This window comes from Herpailurus yagouaroundi, unplaced genomic scaffold (genome assembly GCF_014898765.1).
Source record: "Herpailurus yagouaroundi ecotype Mexico unplaced genomic scaffold, PumYag 221, whole genome shotgun sequence".
NCBI lineage: Eukaryota > Metazoa > Chordata > Mammalia > Carnivora > Felidae > Herpailurus > Herpailurus yagouaroundi.
This window is the reverse complement of record NW_024412452.1, coordinates 8,721,825-8,747,813: the sequence shown is the minus strand read 5'-3', so window position 1 is coordinate 8,747,813 and position 25,989 is coordinate 8,721,825. Positions and strand designations below refer to the sequence as shown.

General features: G+C 45.1%; 1 long non-coding RNA gene across 2 annotated transcripts in view; it reads left to right on the top strand.

The window, feature by feature from the left end:
- The first annotated feature begins 19,230 nt into the window (after positions 1 to 19,230).
- The window catches only part of LOC121019202 (uncharacterized), a 31,556-nt gene continuing 24,797 nt past the window's right edge, over positions 19,231 to 25,989 (top strand). Inside the window, exons 1-4 of one of the 2 annotated variants that reach the window (XR_005785501.1) lie at positions 19,231 to 19,766; positions 21,580 to 22,043; positions 22,938 to 23,079; positions 24,802 to 25,026. This is a non-coding gene — a long non-coding RNA (uncharacterized LOC121019202). The remainder of the gene's footprint in view (positions 19,767 to 21,579; positions 22,044 to 22,937; positions 23,080 to 24,801; positions 25,027 to 25,989) is intronic. The other variant, XR_005785500.1, reaches the window with a different exon arrangement.

Sequence of the window (25,989 nt, the reverse complement as noted above, 5' to 3'; positions counted from 1 at the left end):
ATCATTGAACCTACACATACCAGTTGCTCAATAAAAATAGTGATGATGCTGATGGTGATGAAGGTAGTGATGATTTATAAGCATTGAGAGAGAGTGCAATGATCATTAAAGACTGGGAAAGATATATTAATAGTTGTTCCAGACTGATTTCACTTACTATTTAACTTGGGTTGTTAATCTGATAAATGAAGGAAATACCATTAACCCTATTCTGTCTTCATTTTATTACAGCAGAGTCTTTCATTATGTGTTCAAAATGATATCATGTTATCTATGAGGAGGAATATTTGGTCTGTTGATAATCATACCAAGGTACTGATTTTGCTTATAACCAAGATGCTGCCTTTTAGTAGTTTATTATTTATTGATGGCTTGGGTCAGTTCATAATAAAGATTTACATTTAGGGGCACCTGGGTGGCGCAGTCGGTTAAGCGTCCGACTTCAGCCAGGTCACGATCTCGCGGTCCGTGAGTTCAAGCCCCGCGTCGGGCTCTGGGCTGATGGCTCAGAGCCTGGAGCCTGTTTCCGATTCTGTGTCTCCCTCTCTCTCTGCCCCTCCCCTGTTCATGCTCTGTCTCTCTCTGTCCCAAAAATAAATAAACGTTGAAAAAAAAAAATTAAAAAAAAAAAAGATTTACATTTAGACCTCCCTAGATATGAAATTAACTTATCAGATTGGGACAATCTGTATTTTGTTGAAGATAACAACTGTATAACTTTCATTATCACCTCTCCTAAGGAAAACATTTTAATGTGATTTAACCGCTCCATAAAAGAAATTAAATACTAAGGAAAAAGATTTTGTTGGGTAGGGCTCAGCTTTGGAGAGCCACAAACCATTGAAATGTAGAGATATTTCCACTAGTCACTCCCACTGAGAAAGCATGGATTAAGATAGAGAAAAAACTCATGCATTTTATTTTATTTGAACAGGCAATATTCAAATTCATATGATATCATAAGCATTTCCTCATGTTATCACCAACTTTTGATTTGGTATTCACATTTTATTTGAAGAGACATTCGGTATGAGTCAACAAAGAGATACAGCTGCTAAAGGAGGTATCATAATCATGGGCTGTGTCAAAAAACCATTACTTTCGTGTTGAAGATGGAAGTGGTAGAAATTCTACTATACTTCATGTTGATGACACCGCTTGAGTTTGGATCCAGTGCCAGACAGCAAACCACCAGTGAGGTTCTGACAAGCTGCAAGCAATCTGAGTTGTGAAGCTTTGCCAATTATTATACAGGGAGCCAGATCATATGAGGAACCAGTTCACAGGAGGAAAACTCAAGGGGCTCAGAGTGATCAGACGGAAGGAACATGATAATTATATTCAAATACTTAAAGAGGGAAAACAGGCAGGAAACTGTGACTCAAGAATCCCACCCATAAGGCTGGAGTCAGGAAGATATTATTAGCTATGCAAGGACCCAGAAAACACACATCTCATCTCCTTTTCCTGAATGAACTACTATCACCATGTTTGTTTGTTTGTTTTTAAGTTTATTTACTTATTTTGAGAGAGAGAGAGTAGGAGAGAGGCAGAGAGGGAGGGAGGGAGAGAATCCCAGGCAGGCTCTGCACTGTCAGCACAGAGCCCAACTCGGGGCTCAAACTTTGGAACCATGAGATCATGATGTGAGCGGAAATCAAGAGTCAGACACCGGCTGAGCCACCCAGGTGCCCCCTATTACCGTGTTTTAAAAGTTGAATCCTAAAAGCTATAGGGTGTCTTGGGTTGCCTCCTAGAACAGAAAAAAAGACATCAGGAAAAAAACTAGGGACATCTAGAAGAAGTCTATACTTTAGTCAATGCATGGCACCTATGTTAGTTTCTTTTGTTATGTACCATGGGTACATAAGAGGTTTTTCAGATTTCCCTGTTATATTTGAACTTCATGCTGGAGAGACTTTCTCTGGAGTTTTGAGTCTAGTCCTAGGCAGCAGACTACCAGCCTAAGAAAATAATTTTTAAAAGCCATATGCACAAAGATGTTCATTACATCATTATATACACCTGTGAAAATTGGGAAACAACAATATAGGAGCTGTTAAATTATGGTACATCTCTATGACTACATGTCTTGAAGCCATATGAAGTTAATAGTAACATAAGGAAATATTTATGATGTCATATGAAATTTAAAAGCTGGATACAAATCTAAGTTGGAGGCCCAACTACTATGCAACTTAAGTGAATAGAAAAGAAGACACTCAAAATGAATACACGTTTCCTCTGGATACTGGGTTCTTTTTCTGTTTTCTCCAGTAGGTATTATATTACTTTCATAATAAAAAAAATCCATACAAAGATTTGAGCTAGTTTCATTGTGTCAAGGGTTTAGAGGCCAACCACTCTCCTCTCTCCCCCAGGCTTTGCCTGACTATAGAATGTTGAAGGGCTGCAAATTAATGTCTGAAGATTGCACAGCATAAAACCACTTATAAGGATTTTTTTTAAGAACATGAACTATGGCGTAATCCATTAGAACTGAAGAAAAAAAAACTGTCTGCATGCTTCTAAGTCACAAATGGCTTAGAGGAAAGAGGGCCAGCAAGATAGAAAAGTATGCCAAAGATATCTCCACTGGAGATGAGTGTCCTGTATATAAAGATGGAAAACAAAGCCGGGGTGGGGGAAGTGAGGGGGATTAGAATCTGTCACAGATCTTGGACAAAAATCTAAAATTACATTTTAGTGCGGACAAAAGTTTGTAAAATAAGTGTGGCAATAGTCCAAGCTGAAAAACATATATTTAAGGATGGCATTTATCCAGAACAAAGATTTAAGTGTTATTACCAAAAATGCATCATGCAACAATCATCATGCAAAAAAAGACCAAGGAAAATCCAAGTCAGGGAGCTGAAACGCCACAGGCAAAAAAACAGAGCATAAAGCATGCAGGGATTGCATTGTATCATGGACAGCCTTTGCTTGAATGAGTCTGTCATTCCCCCTGATGAGGGCTCCTTACAGAAAGCTGATGAAAACAGAACCTTAAGCACAAAGATGAAAGAGAGCATCATCCCATTTACATGGGGAAAAATCTGGCCAAATGATACCAGCACCTGCACCCATCTTGCACAATCATCCTCGGGCATTTAGGAATCCTGAAACTGTTGTGGAGACCAGCCAAGAGTCAGAACCCCTCCAAAGATACCCCATCCAGCTGGGCATTTTATTTTTCCAGTGATGGGCCGCAGATGTGTATGAATTGTATGTAGGTTTTACAGATATTCCATTTGCTAGCCAGAAATATGGGCCTTTTTAGCTTGAATGCCAAAGCAAATCAAAACATATTTTAATAAATTTTGTTTCCATAAAACATTTAAAGGCCTGTTACTAGTCTGAGTTCAATTTTGTTCCTGTTAATTATGGATATGGTATCAACAGGCAACATTGTTATCAAGCCTATGGAATATATTTGTAGTTTAGTCTAGTATGTATATCCCTATCTCCAGAACTTCAGGATTATGACTTCTTCCCAGTGGATACAACACACTTTTAACCCAAATAGTCAGACTGCTGGGAGCTAATGTGCAGCAGTTCTGAATATCTTGAAGTTTCCATTCCAAGAGCAGCTACAGAAACATAAATAATGATTCATATGCATTTTAAAAATTTGAGACTTTCTTTTAATACTGTGAGTTCATTTCCATCAAGTATCTACAATTCCCACAAATCTGTATTCCCTCTGAATTCAGGGCAGTTTGATAAGGGAAGATATGTCCAATTTGAATCTGAATATCTTTACTTTACCTTCCATAAATGAGAGGTCCTCTTGACTTTTTCCCCCTGCAGTTTCAAGGTCAGTGTGTTCATGTCTTGTCATTTCTTCAAGGATGTAAATTTCTCTGAGCCACTGAGAACCAGATAAATGGGATCTCTCAGGATACAGTCAATTTCCTCAAACTGGTGATCTGAGAACAAAGCCCAGTTAACCTCTTCTGACTATGTTAAATAAAATCAACTTTTATTTTCTGCTTCATCTTATTCAAATATTTCTCAAGATACAGTCTTGAAGAAAATTCAGCCGTGTTTACTTTCTCTTTCTTATCGTGTAAGAAAACTTATACAAACATTCACAGGAGAAAATTTCCTGATAGATTCATGGAAACTATCTTGCGGTCACCTATCTTCTCTGTTAACATAAATGTAGATTCCAGTCCTACTCTTCATTGTGGTGGCCCATCTGTGACACAAGAACTGAATTTTCCCAAGGTACTGTGTATATCGGTGGGGGGGGGGGGCAAAACCCCGCATCACCCCAGGATCAAATAACACATTGACTGAAACTCACTGAGATCAAGAGTTGGTCCTTTTTTCTCTTGTCCTGTGCTCATAGGTGGGAGGAGGTCATACAGAGCCTGGGCTACTGAAAGGGAACAAGATGGAAAGGAAAAATTAAGAGCTGTTTGCCAAGGCCCACCGTCCATGAGCAGAGTTTTCCCTGTTCACTGGAGGCAAAGCCCAGTCAAGGAGAAGTTGCAAGGGCACATATTTGTCATGGGCATGAGCAACTTACAAAAATATTGCCCCAAGCCACAAGCCACAAGCCAAGGCTGCTCTGTGAGATTTACGGTTTGTTTGTTTCCATCTCATTTGCTCCAGGTTTGTTGGAGGACAGTTTTGTTCCCAGGAGACTTATTAGTGAGGGCTGTAGACGTGCTGCAACTTGAAAACTGACTAGGATATGAATATGTAAATAGTATTCAAAAACAATGGACACATGCGGCTCATAAGTCAGGATTGGGCCTTTGGGGAAATGCCAGTAGACAATACGGTCAGAGATAAATCTGAAAATAGATTTTTTTTTTTTTACACTGTCAGGATTTCTCCCTTCTATCTATCCTGTTTAGCTTACGTAAATAGTCTAGCACAACTAAGGATAGATGAGAATATTTACATTAATGAGACAAACCACCCAATCTTCCTCTGTTCTCTTGCTCAAGAGAAGCATTTAATATTTCAGAATTCTCTGACTGAATAGAGCAATATAAATCAGGTCGGATGAATTCTGATCTTCTAATTCAAGATGGCTGACAGATTTCACATGGTAACTTCTGCTTTCACTCCAAATTCTTAGAAAGGATAATCCAGTATTGGGGTGCCTAGGTGACTCCGACGGTTAAGTGTCCGACTTCAGCTCAGGTCAGGATCTTGCAGTCCATGGGTTTGAGCCCCACACTGGGCTCTGTGCTGACTGCTCAGAGCCTGGAGCCTGCTTCCGATTCTGTGTCTCCCTCTCTCATTGCCCCTCCACTGCTCATGCTCTGTCTCTTTCTCTCAAAAATAAATAAGCATTAAAAAAAATTTAAAAAGAAAAAGAAAGGATAATCCACTCTGAAAAATAAGATGTGGGGCACCTGGGTGGCTCAGTCAGTCAAGCTCAGACTTTGGCTTAGGTTATGATCTTGCCGTTTGTGAGTTGGAGTCCTACATCGAGCTTGCTGCTGTCAGTACAGAGCCAGCTTCGGGTCTTCTGTCCCCTCTCTCTTTGCCCCTCTCCCACTGATGCGTGCTCTCTCTCTCTCTGTCTCCCTCTCTCTCTCAAAATTAAATAAATATTTTTTAGAAATTTTAATGAAAAATAAGATGTACCATCAGTGGACCAGAAATCAGGGAAAAGTGACTAAAACATGGAATACAGATAGGATTGGATTGAAGGAGAAAACCACAACCAAAATGCACACAGAAGTGGGCACCTATGAAAGGCAAAGCAAAACGGCACAGCCTACCAGGAGGTCAGAAAAGGAGGGTCCTGTAATCACTAACTGGGTTCTTCTCTAAGCTTCAACTGTAAGAGCCACCAAGTGTGTAGCATCCTTCCTCCTTCCTCTCTTTCCATCTTCCCTTCTTCCTCCCATGCCTCCCACTTGGACTGATCACTTGGATCAGGCAGAAAACAACTGGGCTATATCCGCACTTACGGATGAGCAATAAGCACATGTGCTTGGACAGAGAAGCCGACTCTTCCCTTGGGCAGCCCACAACCCCCAGCAAGTGGGAGGAGCTCTTCTGCCCGAGTCTAACTAACAAGGTAACACACCTAGCAGCAATTTGCTCCTCATTAGCCACACTTTGGGTGCACTAGAGTATAAGTACAGCAGCGTGCAATGCCTCTCTCCCCTACCTCTCACCCTGTGCTATGCAGGCTAGTAAGCAGGTAACACATGCATCACAGCTAACAAACAAGACCATATACAGAGAATTGCTTATAATCACAAATCCTCAAACATTGAAGGAAAGCTAACACCTTTATTTTTGAGGGATTCTTTTCATTAAAATTTTTAACATTTATTTCATTTTGAGAGAGAGAGACAGAGCGTGAGCTGGGGGAGGGACAGAGAGAGAGAGGGAGACACAGAAGCTGAGGCAGTCTCCAGGCTCTTAAGCTGTCAGCACAGAGCCTGACACAGAGCTCGAACTCACAAACCTTGAGATCATGACCCGAGCTGAAGTCTGCTGCTTAACTGAGCCACCCAGGTGCCCCGGAAAGCTAACACCTTTAAAAAGAGACACCAGACTCAAGGAACACAAGAACCTGACTGATGGAAAACAGAGGTAATGGGGCATCCAGGAAAAAACAAACACAAAAAAGTTAAAAGAAATCCTCAGAAAATAATTGCAGTGAATACAACAGATAAATGAAGAATATGCAGAAAATAAAAGGAATGCCAATAAATCAGTAAGAAAAAGACAAGCGGTCCAATAGGAAAATGAGACAAGATTCTAAAGAAGTAATTTATAGAAATAAAAATATAGAAACAGTTTAACGGCACTATTAATTGGAGAATGCAAATATCATTTTCACCTTTGAGATAAAAGTTTCTTAATATAAATGATGGAAAAAAGAGTGGGAAATGGCAGTTCTTATGTGATGATCCAGCCACCTGGAGGGAGATTGGAGAGTTATCTATTAAAATGAAAGTCTGAGACTTTTTGACAAAGCCATTCCATATTTCTGTATGAACTCTAAAGAAACGTTCGCATATTTGCACAAATCACATATTAAAGATGTTTGTGGCCACACTATTTGTAATACAAAATCTTGGAAATAGCCTTAATGCTTTTAAATAAAGAAATTATTAAATATACTATGGCACAGCCATGTTATGGGAAACAGTTAAATAGAAAACAATCAGATTTCTCTATACTGACATGGAAAACTTTTTTTAAAGTTTATTTATTTATTTTGAAAGAGAAAGAGAAAGAGAAAGTGGGGAAGGGGCAGAGAGAGAGAGAAAGAGAGAGAATCCCAAGCAGGTTCCATACTACCACTGCAGAGGCCAATGTGGGGCTCAAACTCACACACCTCAAGACCATGACCTGAGCTGAAGTTGGACACTTAAATGACTGTCACCCAGGCGTTCCAACATGGAAAACTTTCTAAGGTATGTTAGTAAGTGAAGAAAGAAATCTGCAAACAGTAGGTACACTGGATTCCATGTATGTAAAGAAATAAAAATTAAAATGCATGAATACCACCTAATTTTACAGGTACATTTTTGTGTGTAAGCATGTGTATAAAAATTTGAAGGGATCCACATATAATTGATGACAACAATCCACCCTTGGAAAAGAGAATGGGAAATGGGAGTTAGCAAAGAGGGGTTTCAGCATTATTTGCAATAATTGAATTATCTGTTAGCAGAATATATACACATATTACTTGAATAAAACATTAAAGCTTCTAAATTCAGAAACCAAACTCAAATATAGATCAAATAGGGAGATACTTAATTATTTGTTAACTGGTAAAATAAACACACCACCTAGGATACCAGGAAGCATTGGTGGCTATCTTTGCAAACAAGATGAAATAAAGCACCTATTCAGTGCATGTTCTCATCCCAAGGAAAGGAACAGGATCAATGGCAAGCTGCAGCTGCCTAAGGTGTAGCACCACGGCTGGCTTCGGAGACAACACGGCCCTTCCTCTCTCTGATACCAGGATTCTCAGCATCTCTACTACAAAATGAGAGAAAAACTATCTCTAACAATAAAATCTGAATATGTAGAGCACAATTTTGCTGAATGTAGGAAACCCACATTCATTTCACTGACAAAAAGATCATCTCACACCGTCAGCTTTTCAAAAAAGTCAAGAAACGTGCCTTGTAAGACCTAGCCCTTTATTTTTAAAAATTTTTTATAAGACAGCCCTTTGAAAAGATACTATTACACAATGTGTTTTATACATTTAAGTGGAATTTCCACTGAATTAGTTTATGCCCCAGGATCCATCGTTATTAGAGTCCCCTGTGATAGGCAAACAAAAGCTATTACCTTTCAACTGATAACATCGTGTTCTCAACGCTTACTGGCTGTTCTGAGAATACTGACAGTTCCCTGACAAGTTTACTGGGGGGAAAAGTGTTCATTCATGCAAGAAAGGGAATAGAACTTTGTGATTAATAAGTCTATAAAGAGGAAACACAAAAAAATTCAAATTGGCTATGGGGCATATCCTTCCCACTAGGCACAGAGATAGGAGGCTTCAGAGTGATAAGCCTAACATCTCTGGCTATATCATTTGGCTAGCTCAATGATGTTATAATACAAGTGTGCCCCAAATTTCAGTGGCTTCAAACAATAAAAATTCTGTTCTTGCTAATATCATGTGTCCATTGTGGGTCAGCAAGGAGGCCCTATACATCATTCTCAGTCAGGGGATCATGCTGAGAAAACAAGTACCACCCAGAACATTGCCAGTCACAATGCAGTTTGAGAGAGAGAATTCTGGAGGGTTTTGCACTTGTAACAAAATGCTCTGACCCAGGAGTGACACGTATCACTTCGGCTCATTAACTAGAGTTATGTATATGGTCCCACTCCATCACAGGGATCCAGGAAATGCAATCTTAGTATATGAGAAGAGGAGAAAGCCATAAATATTTAGCAAACAACACTAACGACTAATGGGTTCTTTCCTTTTATTTACACACATTGGCTTGGTCCAGGGGCATCAGAGATATCCAGGCCATCATCGCATTAAGTGAAGAGTAAGTATTTTAAGAACATGGAATCCCCAGGCTGGCTTAACTGGAGAATAGAAATAACTCATTGCACCCAGGAATTTTAACATAAATGGAAACATTTCAGTAATATCTAGTTTAGGATAATCTGCGCACATAGGTGATACTGGGACATTTCTCTCAATTGCAAATGACTCATGATCAGTGTGGCTCCCAAAGCTGGCTGATCTTCAGAATCACCTGGGAAACAAACAAAGATGGAAATGTCTGGGTGTCACCCCTAAGAATTCTTATTCAATATATGCTGGAATGTGCCCTAAGAATCTATGTACCTAACCCCTGGGACTCCAGGGATTCTTATGATCATTAGGTTTGGTAACTTTCGCTGAAGACATTCAAGTCCAGCAGTCCTCATGCAAGGTAATGCACCAGCCTTTCCAATGTCACAGACCACTGAGACTGGTGAGCCATCAGGCGACCCAAAGGAAGTCACGAGCGCCAATAAAATAGAGTGAAAGAAACACTGACTGAGGGTCATAACACCTACTACTTGGTTCTTGTTCTGATTATCTGTTGCTGCACAGCAAACCAGCCCAAAACCTAGTGGCTTAAAATACCAACAAGCATTTCATTTGCTCAAGATCCGCATTTGGGGCAGGGGTCTGCAGAGATGGCTGTTTCTGTTCCATGTGTTTCCAGGAAGGAGTGCTTGCCTGGAGCTATAGGATCCACTACCAAGTTGGCCACAAAATATGGAGTGTCAGCAGGGGCTGTTGGCCAGGGACCCCAATTCCTCTCTCTGTGTGTCTCTAGGGTGCTACTTGGACTTCCTCCCAGCATGGCATCTGGATTCCAAGAGTCCATGTTCACAGAGTAGGAAGTAGAAGCAACCGGTCTCTTAAGTAAGGCCTGAGTCCAGAAACTGGTACCATGTCACTTAGACAGCTTTCTGTTAGCTAAGTGGTCACAGAACCTGCCCAGATTCCAGGGGAGGGATACAGTTCTGCTCTCAGTGGGAGCAGTGTCAAAGAATTTGCAGCCATCTTTAATCTGCCACAGTCCTCGATATGCCTTTTGGGCCTCAGGCTTCTCACCTGTGAAATCAAAGAGTCAAACTGGATTATCTTTGAGGGCCTTGCCAACCCCCAAAGGCGATGAGTCACTGGATCTGCTGCATAATTTGCTGACTGACAAAGAAGCCCAGTCTGCAGGGCCATGCCCTTTGTAAACCAGCATGCATGCGGTGACAGTTTAACAGAGCCTGACAGACATGCAGAGCTCACAGGGCAGCAATGACCCTGGGCGCCGAGGCCCCTCTGCATTTCCCGCTAGACTCTCTGCTGTTTTTCTTCCCAAAGCCAAAATTGTATCCTAATTCCTGGAACCTGACAGCAGCTGTCCTGAGGGCTTCCTAACCATCCACATCATTCTTGCCCCATCTCTTGGGCAATAATTCCTAAGTTAAGCATGCAGTAAATGAACAAGAAATCTCGACGGGAGATCGGCAAAACTCACAAGCACAACAAAGGGCTCGGTAGGTGGGCCCTAGACCCAGACAATCTGGGTTCAAACACCTCCGGGACCACATTCTAGCTGCGAGCACTTGGATAATGTGATTTCACCATTTTAAGTTTGGTTTATGTTTTAAAATGGTGATATAGATAGCACCTATCTCAAAGAGTTGTTGCAAGGCTTACTTGAAATAATACATATTAAACACTTAGCACAGAGCCTGATCCATAGCAAGCACTTGAGAAATATTAGCCATTGTTTTTATTAAGTCATAATGCAAATAGACACTCTAGTCATGGTTTGCCATACATTTTCCAGAGCCGGCGAAGATGGGTCTTACTAGAATGAGCAATGTTAGCCCAGCACTGCCGGTCTACAGTTGGCCTGGCCACTGGTCACCAGAGCCCCATGGGGGAAAAGAAAAGGTGACCATGCAAACATCTCTCTCCTGCTCACCCAGCATCTGTGGGTGGAGAGTCCACATTGGCTGAGCATTGCTGACCCACTGACTCCAGATCCCAGTGTGGACACTCATCTCACATCCTAGGCCACCCAGAGCCTGGAGATATTTGTTGAGTGTCTACCAGATGGCAGAGCCTCCAACAGGGAACAACCCAGCCAAGGAGGACCCAGCCCTCCTGGAGAGCACGTTCTATTGTTTACTATATTTTAAAGGCACACCTTTCAGAAGTCCTCGGCTCAGTCACTGGAGACCGCCCTGACTCTCAGTCTCACATTGAAGAATCTGCAGCTTTCTCTGATACCCAAAAGCTGGCTTTGCAGACTCTCTTACGGGTGAGTGGGTGTGTGCGATGGGAGGGGAAAGACTGTGTACACTCTGGACAACACTTTTATGGCCATATGGGAATATTTTGGTGATGCTGTAAAGTGTAATTCCTCAGTGTTATTACAAAACTGCCAGCTCATTTCTGAAGAAATGCAAAACACAAACAAGCCAGCCTTGTTTGCTTTATCAATGCTGTACTGTAGTGCTGGGTTTAGGGAGGCGGCTGCCCCAACAACATCTTGTAATGCCCATGCTGACTCCTTCAGGAGATGGCTCCAGGACTCCACGGCTTCCTAAATAAGGGAAAAAAGGCCATGTCAAATGTGGGGGAGAGATTCAGACATGAAGGAACCAGGCAACAGAAAACACAGTCTGGCACTGCAGGGGGTGATGGTCAGCTCCTGGTAAAGGAAGGGCACAGGCCAGCTCAGTGCCAGCCATGCCCACAGAGTCCCTCACACGCACACCATGCTCTGACCCTTCTTCTCAGTCACCTCCTACATGGGATCCTCTGCCCTCTGCACCTCCTTAAACAGGACCTTCCCCAAGGTTTCTCTTCTCGGGCCGCTCACCTGTTTGCTATGATCACCTCATGCTGGTGTCTTTTGCTGATAGATTCTAAATAAAGATGCATCCCAGACATCTCCCCTGAGCCCTCACTCCCATCTATCCAGAGGCCTCCTGGACCTCTCCACCCTAGGTCCCATGGCCCTTCAAACTCAGTGTTATAGGTTGAATTATGTCCTGCCGCCCCACGGACAAAGGACTGACATCCTAACTCCCAGTACCTATGAATGTGACTTTAAAGGGAAATAGGGTCTTTGCAGATGTAATCAAGTTAAGATGAGGTCACTGGGGTGGGCCCTAATCCAGTATGACTGGTGTCCTTCTATGAAGAGAGAAGTGCAATAGGAAGACACACACAGGGAGAACACCACACGAGGACACAGGCTGAGATGGACCGACGTGGCTACAAACCAAGGACACTAAAGGTTGGAGGCCACCAGCAGAAGCTGGGGAGAGGGAAGGGAGGATCCCACCCAGAGTCTGGGAGCAAGCCCTGCCCACGCCTTCATGAGGACTTCCATCCTCTAGAACTGTGAGACAATTCCAGTTTTGTTGTTTGAAGCCATGCAGTTTATAGAACTTAGCAGCCCTAGGAAAGGAGTAATGTCAACATGGCCCAAACTGAGTTCTCCATTTTCTGCCTTTCTCAGACTTGCTTCTCTTCTGCTAATCTATGTTGTGATAAAGGAAACAAGCTGCCGAGTCAGAAATTTGAGAGTCCACTTTGACTGCCCCCCACCCCCGTCCTCATGCCAGCCCATCATCAAGTGCCAAGTCACATCAACTTGACCTTCTTTTACTGCATGAGTCTCTGCCCTGGTTCAGCCTGGTGCCTTCACCAGGAGAATATTGTAGTGACCTCCTTCCTGTTTTGCACACTGGACCAATCTCCCTTCATCTGACATCATCTGAGACGGGGGGGGGGGGGGGCGGGGAGCCGTCTCATTCCGCTAGTGTGATCTAAAACCCCTCATGTCACACCCCTGCTTAAATCTTCCACAGTTCTTCCCCCTCTAAACTCTAAACTCACAGGCATGGCCTGCAGGGACCTTCATGAATGAGTTGGTTCCAGTATAACTGCCTCCATTTGTCTTCTTTCATATACTCCTTTTACCCAACCTTGAACTTGATGCTCAAGCAATATTAAATCACTTAAAGCTTTCAGAATATGCCTTCATGTCCTTGCAAGGGCTGGTCCTAGTGCCAGAAACATCACACCATCCTCTTATTTCCTGGTAAACGTCTGTTCATTCTTCACATCTTTGATTAGATATTTCCTCACTTGTGAAACCTTCCAGACTTCCCCCAGGCAATTTGGGGTAGTCTGTGTTCCCTTGGTCCTATAACGATAATTATCTTCTTGTATTATAACTGGGCTATTTACAGGCCTGTCTCTCTACCATGCAATTTTGAGGGCACAGACTATGTTTTCTTCTTGGTATTTCTAATGCTTCATGTTCCTTCATTCATTTCATCCTTCTTTCCTTTATTCGTTTGACAAACATTTATTGTATTTAGCACCTACAATGAGCTACACAAGGCACTAGGGACACCATGACAAATGCTACTCCTGCCCTCTTGGTAATTACCACCCACTGGGGGAGAACACTAAGCTAGAAGGTGATTGAGGGGGAGGCCCACAATCCCTATAGCCCACAGGGATATAGGTACAAGGAGCTATTGGAATAGGTAGGTGGATACTTTGCCCAGCCCATGGGAAGGAGGTCTATGGTGAGAACAGAATGTGGTCAAGAATGCTTCTGGGAATGCACAGCTGGAAAACAGAGGGGAAAAAAGCAAAACAAAAGGAAAAGAGGCTGGTACTGTATATGGACACCAGATCCCAGGGGCCTTGTAAGTCTGTTAAAGAGAGTGGACTTTATCCTGAGGGCCCGATGAGTCATAGAAGTGTTTTAAACACTTTGTTCTTTTTTCCCTTTAAAATTTCCTTTATCCAATTGCTTTTAATTTAAAAAGCAAAAACGTGATTCTTGTAATAAGCATAAAGGCCAAAAATACAGAAACAAGAAGTTAAAAATCTTTCCATCTCATGCCTCCGCCTTGAGGTAGCACATGCTGTTAAGACACGCTTCTCGACACTGGGACAAACACACGCAAACACAATATGGGCATGTACATTCAGTTGCATCTGCTTATTTGAATTTTTTATGAAAAGGGATCATAGCGTACACACTTTCTGCAACTTGCTCTTGCACTTAATATATTAGCGTCTCTCTACATGAGTATGTTGATAAATCTAACTCTTTGTGATAGCTACATAATATCCCATAGCATGGAGACACCATGTTTATTCAGTTATTTTATTGTTGATAGATAACTATGCATTGCCCAATATTTTGCCACAGCAAAGAGTGCTTCTGTAAACATTCATGTGCGTATATTCTTGGGTAGGGGTGTTTTTACATCTACTGGAATAACTGCCCCCAATGGGTTTGCTGAGTCAATGGTGGCACTTTAAACTTTAAAAAGCATCGCCAGATTATTTTTCCTGGAGGTTTCAGTGGTTTGTACTTCTGCCAGCAAGGTATGAAGGCGTTCATCCTCCTACATTCTCTCAAGCACAAGATGTTACTGGTGGTGTTAATTTTTGCCAATCTGACAAATAAATCATTAAATTTGATAAAATAAAATCATTAAATTTGAACTTCCTTTTGACCAATCCTTTTCAGCTCCACTTTAATCTTTATTTTCTCTTCTGTGAATTGCCTGTTCATGTTTTCCCCTACATTCCTATTGCCTTTTGCCATTTTATTACCAGTTGTTTTTTTTTTTTTTAATTTTTTTTTTCAACGTTTATTTATTTTTGGGACAGAGAGAGACAGAGCATGAACGGGGGAGGGGCAGAGAGAGAGGGAGACACGGAATCGGAAACAGGCTCCAGGCTCTGAGCCATCAGCCCAGAGCCTGACGCGGGGCTCGAACTCACGGACCGTGAGATCGTGACCTGGTTGAAGTCGGACGCTTAACCGACTGCGCCACCCAGGCGCCCCCATTTTATTACCAGTTTATATGAGCTTTGGGTAAATTAAGGATAACGTCTTCTCATATGTGCAGCCCAGGTTTATCTGCATCTATAGTTTGTCATTTGACTTTCCTTATGGTGTTTTTTTTTCCTTAAAATTTGAAAAAAAAAATATGTAGGCATGTGTCCTTTTTTCTCTCCCTTCAGTTTTGGGGATTTCTACAATTGTTAAAAATATCCCAAATCCTGGATGGTTGCACGAAGGAGCGCCAAGTCACTCACACAGCCTCAGTCCCTGCAGGCACCCTTGCAAGCAGCCCCACATGCCAGTTCCTGCCCACCAGACTACTTGGATGTACCTCAGAACTTTGGACCTTGGCTGCTTTTCTCTCCTGTCCCTCAGGTTCCAGGGATCACTTCACCCAGCTTGTAGGGGCAGCCTGACCCTGCTCTCCCCTGGCAGCTTCGTCCCATGCAAGTGGGGCTGCCTGCTTGGGGCTTTTTCCTTCCCTTCAGGTTCCTGCCAGCTCTAGGCACAAAGGCATAGGGGACCAAACTCCTGCACGGCTAACTCCCTGCTGCTGTAGCTGCCCAGGACATGCTACTTTCCAGCACAAATGCTCTCCTCCCAGCAGATGTTTCCCTGTTTTGCAGACCACCCTTTGATTTCTTCCTGGGGCACCACCCCTGACCCCCCGCCCGGCCCTCCCAGGCACCATCATTCCGGCCGCCTCCTCATAGGCATTGCTGATGGTAGCAGGAGGGTAATAAAATCAGAAACATGGTATTACGGGTTGAACCATGTCCCCTAAAAATTCCCACCTTAAAGTCTAACCCCCAGTACCTGAGAATGTAACTTTATTTGGAATTGGGGTGATGGCAGCTGTAACTGTCATAAGCGTGGACCCTCATCCAATAGGACTGGCATCCTTATAAAAGGGGAAATTTTAGACACAGAGGCACACACACGGGGAGAACGCCATGTGAAGATGAGAGCAGAGATTGGGGTGGTCCTGCTAAAAGCCAAGGAATGCCAGAGACTGCCAGCAAACCTCCAGACGCTAGGAGAGAGGCTTGGAACGGATTGTCCCTCCCAGCCCTCGAAGGAATCAGCCCTGCTGACAGCGTGACCAGGGACTTCTAGCCTCCAGAACTGTTAGGCAACAAACTTCTGTTCCTCGAGCCACCTATTCTGTGGGGCTTTGTGACAGCAGCCCTAGAAAACGAAGAATGCACAGCTGACACAGCCGAAGGCAGGCTGCCTCCCCTCTCTGGTCTTTGCTGGGGTCGGATCACAGCAAGCTCCAAAATGCATTTGGGGCCACAGTGATTCTGGCCCGTAGAGTCTTGGCTCTCACCCGGGGTGGAAGCCCCTCAGGCTGTCCATTGCTACCCTCCTCCTGGACCCCTCCAGAGGCAGGCTGAAGGCTGCGACTTCACAGTAGGGAGTGGAGTTCAAGAGGGGAGTGTTTTGCCTAAGCTTCAGGAGTTCAGCAGGAAACAAGGAGTTAACCACAGCTCCGAAAACTACCCAAGCATGGCATGCTGAGGTTTCTGTGACTTATCCTCTGGTGCCTTCCCACTGTCTCTCTGACTCTCTTGCACAGGATCCTCACTCTGAACTGTGTGCAGATAATCTGTGGTCATTAGGACTGTGTCCAGTCATTCCTCCCGCCACCCCAGGGCCTAGCCCATGGCCTGCCTCAAGTGGATGGTTGCATGGATGGATGGATGGATGGACGGACAGACTGACAAATGGATGGACAAACATTCAAGGGGATTCTTTGAGCTAAACTTTCTGTGGTACATGATTCAACAAAGCAGCTGTGAAGTCATTACCTCAAGGAGCTTCTGGGAACTGAGTAAGCCATTGAGTCCCTGTGGATCCCTATTCTTGCCACATGGACCCTGCATTCTTTCTCATTCTCTCTGGACTGAAAATTTCCCAAGTGCTAACCACCACAGCAAGGCTTCCAAGTTCCCTTCTATTAGTGCTCCCTCCTGGCAGCTCTTTACAATACTTCACACAAAGGAGGTTTAAATAGCCTCTGGCAATCTCCCTGGAATTCACAGCCAGCCCCCCAACCCAAAAATCTACCAAAAGCTTCAGACAAAACCTAAGAGGAAACTGCATTTAAAAATGGATCTCTTTCCCTGGCACCTGAACAGCTTCTTTTTAGAAGGCACAAGATCATTTTGAAACAACTGTCCCAGGGAAGATGTGAAGAAGCAAAACAAAATAAAACCCTGAGGCCTATGTGTCATTGTATTCCAGAAACTTCCACAGGTGGGAACGGCGCTGAGGAGGGTGGCTGCCAGAGGGCCAGGGAGAGACTGCGAGAGACTCTGGGGACTTGAGAACTGGAAAGGGCCAGAACAGAGTGCCCTGAGCTTGGCCCGACTTGGCTTTTAAAGAGAACCCCACCACTCATTAGCCAGCCCTAAAACCTGCTAAGTGAAAAAGAAAAATAAATGAGCTCATTAAATCCAGAAGGAAGGAAGACCTGGAGGCTTAACCAAGGAAATTCCCAACACCCAGTTAGAAAAACAAAGGGGTGTTGGGCACAATTAGATTCAAAGCCAGGAAGAGGGGCTGGCCCCCAAATGAGGGGGGTGAGTCATTCTGTACTACCCTGTAGGGCTGGAAACAGGCGCCTGAAGGGGGAAGCAGTGCTCAGAGTGTGGCTGGCTGGGATGGTCCCTGTGGTTTACCAATTCAAGTGGTCCAGGTCTGGCCAAACTGGTGGGGAAGTCAGTTGGGAAACACAGGGGGAAGTTCCAGGAGCATGACGAGTTCAACCCATCCTGCGGTAACTGTCTATGACAAACACAGCCTCAGGTTTGGCTTACGAAGGCTGTTCATCACTTCATCCTTTCCTCCCCGTTCATCACCCGCTTACCGAGGACTGACCATCTACATGCAGACACTGCATCACATGCACCTTCATACCTGCCTTGCGCTTGCTCCCACTCTGCTCTCTAGGTTCCTTGCTCCTGGCCCCAGCTTCACCCCCTGACCATGGCCCCCTTTTGAGGGAGATGCCTTCCGATCTCCTTGTTCTTGAGTGGTTGGGGCTCTGATCATTCCTGGCGTCTGCTTTGGTCTTGAGTAAAAGAGAATTCCCCTCCTACCAGCCTCTGGGCCTAAACAAACAATGAATAATGCCTTGAATAATGTCTGTTGCACTGGGGCCTCGACAAGAACAATGGGAACACAGATGAGAGAGTGCCTAGCTCCACCTGTGTGTTAGGGGAGCCCTGGGGAAAGAAAGCCTTCTGCGGAGGAGACAAACCTTCCCCAAGTGGAGCAGCGTAGAGGGTGAAAGTAACTCCAAGGAGAGGAGCAGTGGGAGCAAGGACTCAGAGGTGTGAAAGAGGATGCCAGATTAACAAGAACCCGTATGCCACCAAGAAAAAGAAGTGGTCATGTTCATTCTGTGTCCTTTGCTCCCACCCACTCTTTCTGCCAGGGACTGTAAGTCAGAATGATTTTCATGGCTGACTCATAGGAAAGCTATCATTTGTCTAAAACTGAAATTTCATAAGGAACCCTGAAATATGGCAAGATCCACACCCAATTATATTCTCCTTGCCATCCTCTTCCAAAGTAGACACCATTCCCAAGAGGCAGCGTAGCATTATGGGACAAGGATGAGTTGTAGGGTCCTAAGATCTGGGTTTGAATCCCAACTCCACTAATAACGAGCTGTGTGACACTGGACTGGTTACTTAACTTCTCTGAGCCACTTTCCTCATCTGTAAAAGGGGGGTAATAAATACCTACCAAATAGCCTGGTCAGGAGGATTAGAAATAACATATGCAAAGTATGTCACCCCCACCCACCCCAGATGCTTTGAGTATAGCCCATGTTCAAAGATGGCAGCCAGTGTTATCCTGGATACTGGGATGTATCATCCCACCCTGGGAGGCCTCTGCTCCCTCGGGTGCCTGGCTCCTATTGAGTAAAGGTAAGGGGTGGTTTAGTCACTGGTGTGATATCCAGCACTCTGTGACTTCTCTGAAAACAACAACAACAACAGAAACCACTGGGTTCCCCACTCTGCATCTGAATGGAGTCTACCCTTTGCTCTTGCAAGCTTAAAAAACTAATTGCCATGCATGAGCAAGCCCTTGGAATCTAAAGTCACTTCCTTAAGTCGGAGAGGTTGTACCTCTGCACCCTTTTCAAATGTGCTCCCAGAGGTCTGCTCTGAAGGTCAGGGCCACAGTGTTCTAGATTTTAAAGCATGTTAGACACAGTTTTACTTTGAGGCAGAGTGACTTACAAGAGGGGTGCCTGCGAGAGATTAAAAGATTACACTTGTCGTCCCCTGCTTTGGTGGGAAAAGTACCAACTTCTCTTTTGGCCTGTAGACTCAGACAAAACCAGCGTGGTGGCCTTCATGGGCTGTTGAGCAGAGGTGGAGGAGAGCAGCAGGGAAGAGATAGGGCATCCTGGACTCCCCTCACGAGTCACCGAGGGTAATTTTCTCAGAAGTCTAGATGGATGCCAGTAAGCCCTCTGTCCAGACAGGGGAGGTGATAGAGCTCGCTTTGTGTTTCCAGTTGAAAACAAAGGCTCGTTAGGATTCGCGGCAGCCTGTGCTGCCCTGGGGCTCCAGGGACCAGCTGGCACCTGGACGGCGGCTGTGAAAAAACACTGGAGGCAGAACTCAGCTGAGCTGCAACCTCGTGAGCTCAAGTGGGGGTCACCCCTAGCTGAGGTTACCGCTGAGGGAATGGGGTCATCCGCCCCGGGAGAACCTGAGCGGCTGCGCGGGGACGCGGACAAAAGCCGCTTTGTGGAGGCGGCGAGTCCTTCAACGGCGCCACCGTGTGGCAGCGCCGGGAAGCGGCGGCGGCGGCGGGCGCCGCGGATTCTGAGGCCGTCTCTCGCACGCCCTGACCTTCTCCCACCTTCTCTGACAGGTGAGGGGGCTGACCTCAAGGAGATGCCCGTTTTCTGCTCAGTAAGTGGAGGTTACTTGCCATGTGTTGGAAAACGAAAGAGATGTGCCCGCTTTTGCACAGCAAGTTTGTGGGCAGTCCTACCCACTTCCATACTCAGTTGAATTTAGTCCCAGCCGATAGCCTCACCTGAAAATTGATGACTCAAAGGCCATTAAAGTGAATGAATAAGGACTGCTTAGATGTTAGTTAGGCTGTCCCGTCCCCGGGTGGTTCCGGGTTCCTGATTCTCAGAACAGACATTTTGTGAGCGAGGGGGGCGAGAGCAGAGGAGCAGTGAACTGAGAGTGTCTGAACTTGACACTCCACCTGCCAGCGTTTTCAGCTACACTGTAACAGAGCTGGCAGATGGGACTTTTCCTGTCGTAGTCTCACCGGGCACCGCAGAGTTGGGTGTGAGCCAGCTCCCCGTATCTACAATTCAGAGGACATCTCCTGGAGCAGGTTCTGTGATCCCCGAGCCCTGTCCCCTAACTGGGAACACAGAAGGGTCTGTGCAGTGCCTGGAGAGGAGGGGAGGAGCTGTGAAAAGATTTCTCTGGAGGGCACTGTAGCCAAGGGCGCATTTCCGTCTTCGAGGAGTGTTGGGGGGAGGCTTCCTCCCCTCCAGCCTGAGGAGGGGCCTTCCCGGACTGCAGCAGGACATCCCAGTGCGCTGTGTTCCCACAGGGGCAGGGGTGGGGGCTGCAGGGGTGGGGGCTGCAGGGGTGGGGGCTGCAGGGGGGGGGGCTGCGGGGGGGGGGGCCGGGGCCGTGCAAGAGGTGCTCTGATTGCTGAGGCGCCCAGGGCAGCAGCACAGGACAGAAGAGGCTGCAAGTGACAGCTGCTGTCCCGGGACTCATCAGTGAGGATCTGCGAGGGCTTCCCAGACTTGGAAGAACCCGGCCAGGGAGGTTTTTAAACTCTGCCAGCGAGCAGATCTGGGAGGCCGAGGGGACCCCAGCAGTGAGATTCCATGCGCGGTGGGCCACCCACCAGCCAGGGGCGCAGGAGAACATCAAAAGAGACGGAACACACTGCCCAAGTCACGGGGGCTGTGGTCCGAGGGAGATGCAGAGGGTCTTTGAAGAGTCCCTGCAGGTGGCACAAGGGGGAAGATTCCGCTTCAGGTACCTGCCTCCTGAGGAGGATCCCTCAGACACAGTCCCACCACCAGAGACCCTAATTACCTCACCACCACCACCAACCCCCCCCCCCCCCCCGATTGCCAACCTTCATTAGCAAGTCGTGGGGACAGAAACCGAGAAAGTTAGAAGCTGACCACCTGCCTCTTAGACAGCAGGTTTTCACCAACCTCCTGCTATAGCTAGGAGGAGGGAGCAAGATTAAATGCTAATTTCTATCCTGATTTTTTTTATTATTATTACACAAATCAGCCTTTCTAATTATTTGAGTGAGACTGTTCACAACTGAAGTGATTGCAAGACTGTTATGGTCCGAGTGAGAGTGGAAAAGTCAAGGGTCCCAGGCAAATTTTAAAAGGTGGTAGAGCAAAAATAAACATATATTTTGATTATGTCCCACTTGGGTTTGTTCAACATAGAAGTTGCAATATATGCAACACATCATTGCCGGGCACTCCGTCTGCATCACTCCCTGCTGAGGAGCTAAATCTTCTAGCCTCCAGAGCCTGCTAGAGAAAGTTTAGTGCCTCCACTGTGACCCTTAGTGGGAACAGGAAGTAGCCCACACGCTGGGGATCACGGCAGACTGGGTGCTCTTGAGTTCAGAGATCTGAGGTGCTCCCTCTCTCTCTCTTCCTCTCTTCATTGAGGACTCCATGGTGACGGCCTGCCCCATGAGGCTCTGCCCAGCTCTTAGAGGGCACCACTCTCCAGGGGCTGCCCCAAACCTGGTGATGCTCTTCAGGGCCTGGGGAGGAGGCTGAAGAGGCAGTTCTGGGCCTGAACTTCCCTGATTCTCCCTGTCACAGCGGTTCTCAGCTCTCTCTCTCTGCCCCATCGCCATCCCCAAACCATCTGCGAGGTACCAACTCTTCCCCCAATGACTCATATCCCACCTCTGCCCCTGAGCAGCCCCCCACCCAACATCCAGTCTTCTCAGGACTGCAACCTGCCTCCACAGTCATCTCCCTGTTGCTGTCGTGTTTCCAGGGACAGACCAATCAACAGTAACCATCGTCTGCAATCCCTTTCCCTTCCTCCTCACATCCTGTCCCTGCCTAGAAGTGGGACAATGTTGTGATCCTCGTTTTACAGGTGACGGAGGCCCATCACGGTAGGCCGTGACGTGGGTACTGAGTAGCGGTGTCAGAACTAGAAGGGATGTCTCTGGTAGAGACTCTTGGGGGAAGTGGCCTTTGAGCTGAAACTTAACGAATGAATCAGAGTTAGCCAGATGAAGAGGAAGATGGGATTGGGAAGGCCATTTCAGGGTGGAGTATGCTTGCAGGCAAGGAACCAAGAAAGATCATGAGTGATCACATACTGTAATTTCTTCACTAAGTCCTTTGATGCCTCCTCACTGGGTGTGGCAGAAAGGCTGAGTCTGTCTCTGTAGAAAGCCCTGTTCGCTCTCCAGCCTTGGCTGCACCTCCAGCAGACTCCCAGCACTCCGGGTGCCATGTACTTCTCTCTGTGTACTTCTCATGATTTCACCCTTGGTGCCTTTGCACAAGCATCTCCCCCTTGCTTCCTGGCAAGATTCTGCTCAAACGTCAGCTGCTCTGTAAAGCTCTTTGACCTCCATCGACACCGTTGTACTTGCTTCCCTCAGACCTACACACACGGCCCTCACATGCACATTTGTAGATTTGCCATTGGCCCAGGGACTGTGCAAAAGGTCTTCACAGGTAAGGTCTGTGTGTTTCCATATGTATCCCCAGTGCCTGCAATACATCTGGCACAAAGTTGGTAATCAAGCAACTGGGAGAGGGTGAAGAAAAGGGGAAGAGGGGGAAGAAGTAGCCAAGGTGTGTTGATTTCAAGGTCACACCATTGGGAGTCTTTAAAGTACTCATGTCTATGTTGGAGCTCAGAAAATCTTGTAAGGCTTCATTAGAATATAAGCACACCACACTTTTGTAGACACAAATTTCATTTTCAAAACAAGATAAAGTGACATCGGAATATTTTTGTTTCTTTTTTAAAACGGGGTTATATTCCATTTCAGGTTCTACTCCCATAACGAACTCATCCTCAGGAAGATCACCAGTCTGGTGCCTTCACACACCCACCTGTTCCCAGGGGCCACTTCAGCCCGGCTCTGAGATTTCACTGCATACAACCCACGTCTACATTTAAGGTTTCAAAGGGTACTTCTGCTTATTTGTTCTTCTTGCAAAATACCCAGATTAGTTTTCAAAATCTCAGTTAAATCTAAGGCAAATAACTTATAAGAAAGGCAAGGGTGGGTCACTGAGTAATTATTACTTGATTTGTCCCCAGCTTGCTTGTATCTCGGCCCCATTCTCCAGCTCAGCTTGGCATAGCTTCTGAGTTGTTCGGTAAATGGCCCTAATGTCCACCAGCAGGGTAGCAGCCAAATGAATTGTGGTGCAACTATGAGATTTAACCCTCGGCAAACGTTAAGAATGTGATGAATGTGCATGTGTGTTGACACAGGAGAATGTTCCTGACTTCTCGTTGGGTTGATATATACACTGTTCTTTATGCAGACAAAAAGGATCTGAAATATGTAAACCAAAATATTTATTATTTGTGTTTCTGTAATTTTCAGAATTTTAATAATGAACTCAAATTGTGAAATAATAATAATTATAAAAATTTAAACTTAATGATCAAAGTAAAAAGATTAAATGTATATTATAGTTTATGCTGGGTCCCATGTGTCTTACAAGGTATTATATTACAGGGGAGGTTTTACTCCCCAGGCCTTTCAGGAGGCCTATATTCCCCAGATGTTGTCATCTGGCAAGGTGCTACTCCTATTTCAAGACTGAGTTCAGTTGCTCCACTTCTGGGGACTCTTCCTGGGGACTGTATAAGACTCTTCCATGTCTGTATAAGTGCCATTTCTGACCATTCCCCCAGGCCACTGGGCCAGCTCTTACCCCAGCAACCATTACATGTAATGGTTTTCTCATAGCACTCCCTGAGCCCTTGTGAGGGGATTATTCAGCTCCTTGTCCCTGGGTCTACTTGGCACAGTGAATAATGGATGACCCAGGGGCACCTGGGTGGCTCAGTCAGTTAAGCACCCAACTCTTGATTTTGGCTCAGGTCATGATCCCAGGGTTGTGGGACTGAGCCCTGTCTCAGACTCTGTGCTGAGCATGGAGCCTGGTTGAGATTCTCTCCCCACCCCCCTTCTCTCTCAAAAAAAAAAAAAACACACACACACAAAAAAACCAGACAACCCAATACATTATTGATGTGTGATGTTGAGCATGTCATTGATTTTCTATAAATCTCAGTGTCCTCATCATTAAAATGGGGATCAATGTGCCCATCGCACATTGGTAAGGATTAAAGCAATGCTTTGTGCACTGAAAAGCATGGCAGAGCTCAGTGGGCCTCACAAGGAGGGCATATTTGACAATCAGAACCCGGAGTCCACACCACAACCCATGCTGCGGGCTGTTGGCTAGTGAGACAGTTCCATTAAAAAAATCACTTTCTGCAAGCAGTGAAGGGGAGTTTGTCTATGTGTTTTTGTTTTGTTGTGTTAAGTGAGAATATGGTGGTCCTGTAGCCTCCAGCCCTCTTGCAAGCTCTCCACCAGAGGGCAGTCTAAACAGAGCCAAAACGTAGGCCTTCCAGAGCCTGGAAGGACATGGTTTGCAGAACCAGGATCTTCCCATAGCTAGAGTATGGTTTTGAGCAACACAACTATTTTCTTTTTGTTATTTTGAATGGAAAGTCTTCTAACCTGTGTCACAACTCAACACAACACTATAGGCAGACTTTTATAACCATTTCATGTCATTATGCTTGCTATGTTTTCTTTTAGGTATTAACATCATGTACAAATAGTAATGATAGTTAACACTGATTTGGGCCTTACTGTGTTGCAGACACCATTCTGCATATTGTGCATGTATTTGCTCATCATGTCTTCAGAGCAGTTATAGGAGATGGGTGCTATTACTATCCCCATTTTTCATATGAGGAAACTGAGACCCAAAGTCACAAGGCACAGCATATGAACCCTAGTACTGTGGCTCTGGAGCCCACATGCTGGGCACTATACTACAGCTGTCCAGCAACACTCCACAAAAGGCACAGGATGGAGAGAAGAGGTGGGTGTGGACTGTGCATCCATTTCTTATTCCATTATGAAATGAACACATACGTAGTTTTTTTAAAAACTCATTTTTTAAGTTTTAATTTGTAATGTTTATTTTTGAGAGAGAGAGAGAGACAGAATGTGAATGGGGGAGGAGCAGAGAGAGAGAGGGAGACACAGAATGGGAAAAGACGTTTGCAAATGACGTATCAGTTAAAGGGTTAGTATCCAAAATCTATAAAGAACTTATCAAACTCAACACCCAGTGAACAAATAATCCAGTGAAGAAATGGGCAGAAGACATGAATAGACACTTTTCCAAAGAAGACATCCAGATGGCTAACAGACATATGAAAAGATGCTCAACATTGCTCATCATCAGGGAAATACAAATCAAAGCCACAATGAGATGCCACATCATAGCTGTCAGAATGGCTAAAATGAACAATCAGGAGACAACAGATGTTGGCGGGAATGTGGAGAAAGGGAAGCACTTCCGCACTGCTGGTGAGAGTGCAAACTGGTGCAGCCACTCTGGAGAATAGTATAGAGGTTCCCCACAAAATTAAAAATAGAGCTACCCCACAAATCAGCAATTGTACTACTAGGTATTTATCCAAAGGAAACAAAAATGCTGATTCAAAGGGGCACATACACCCCAATGTTTATAGCAGCACTATCAACAATAGCCGAATTATGGAAAGAGCCCAAATGTCCATTGACTGATGAACAGATAAAGAAGATGTAATATATATACAATGGAATATTGCTTGGCAATCAAAAAGAATGAAATCTTGCCATTTGCAACAACATGCTAAGCAAAATAACTCAGAGAAAGATAAAAATCATATGATTTCACTTATATTTGGAATTTAAGAAATAAAACAGATGAGCATGGGTGAAGGGAAGGAAAAATAAGATAAAAACAGAGAAGGAGGCAAATCATAAAGGACTCTTAAATACGGAGAACAAACAG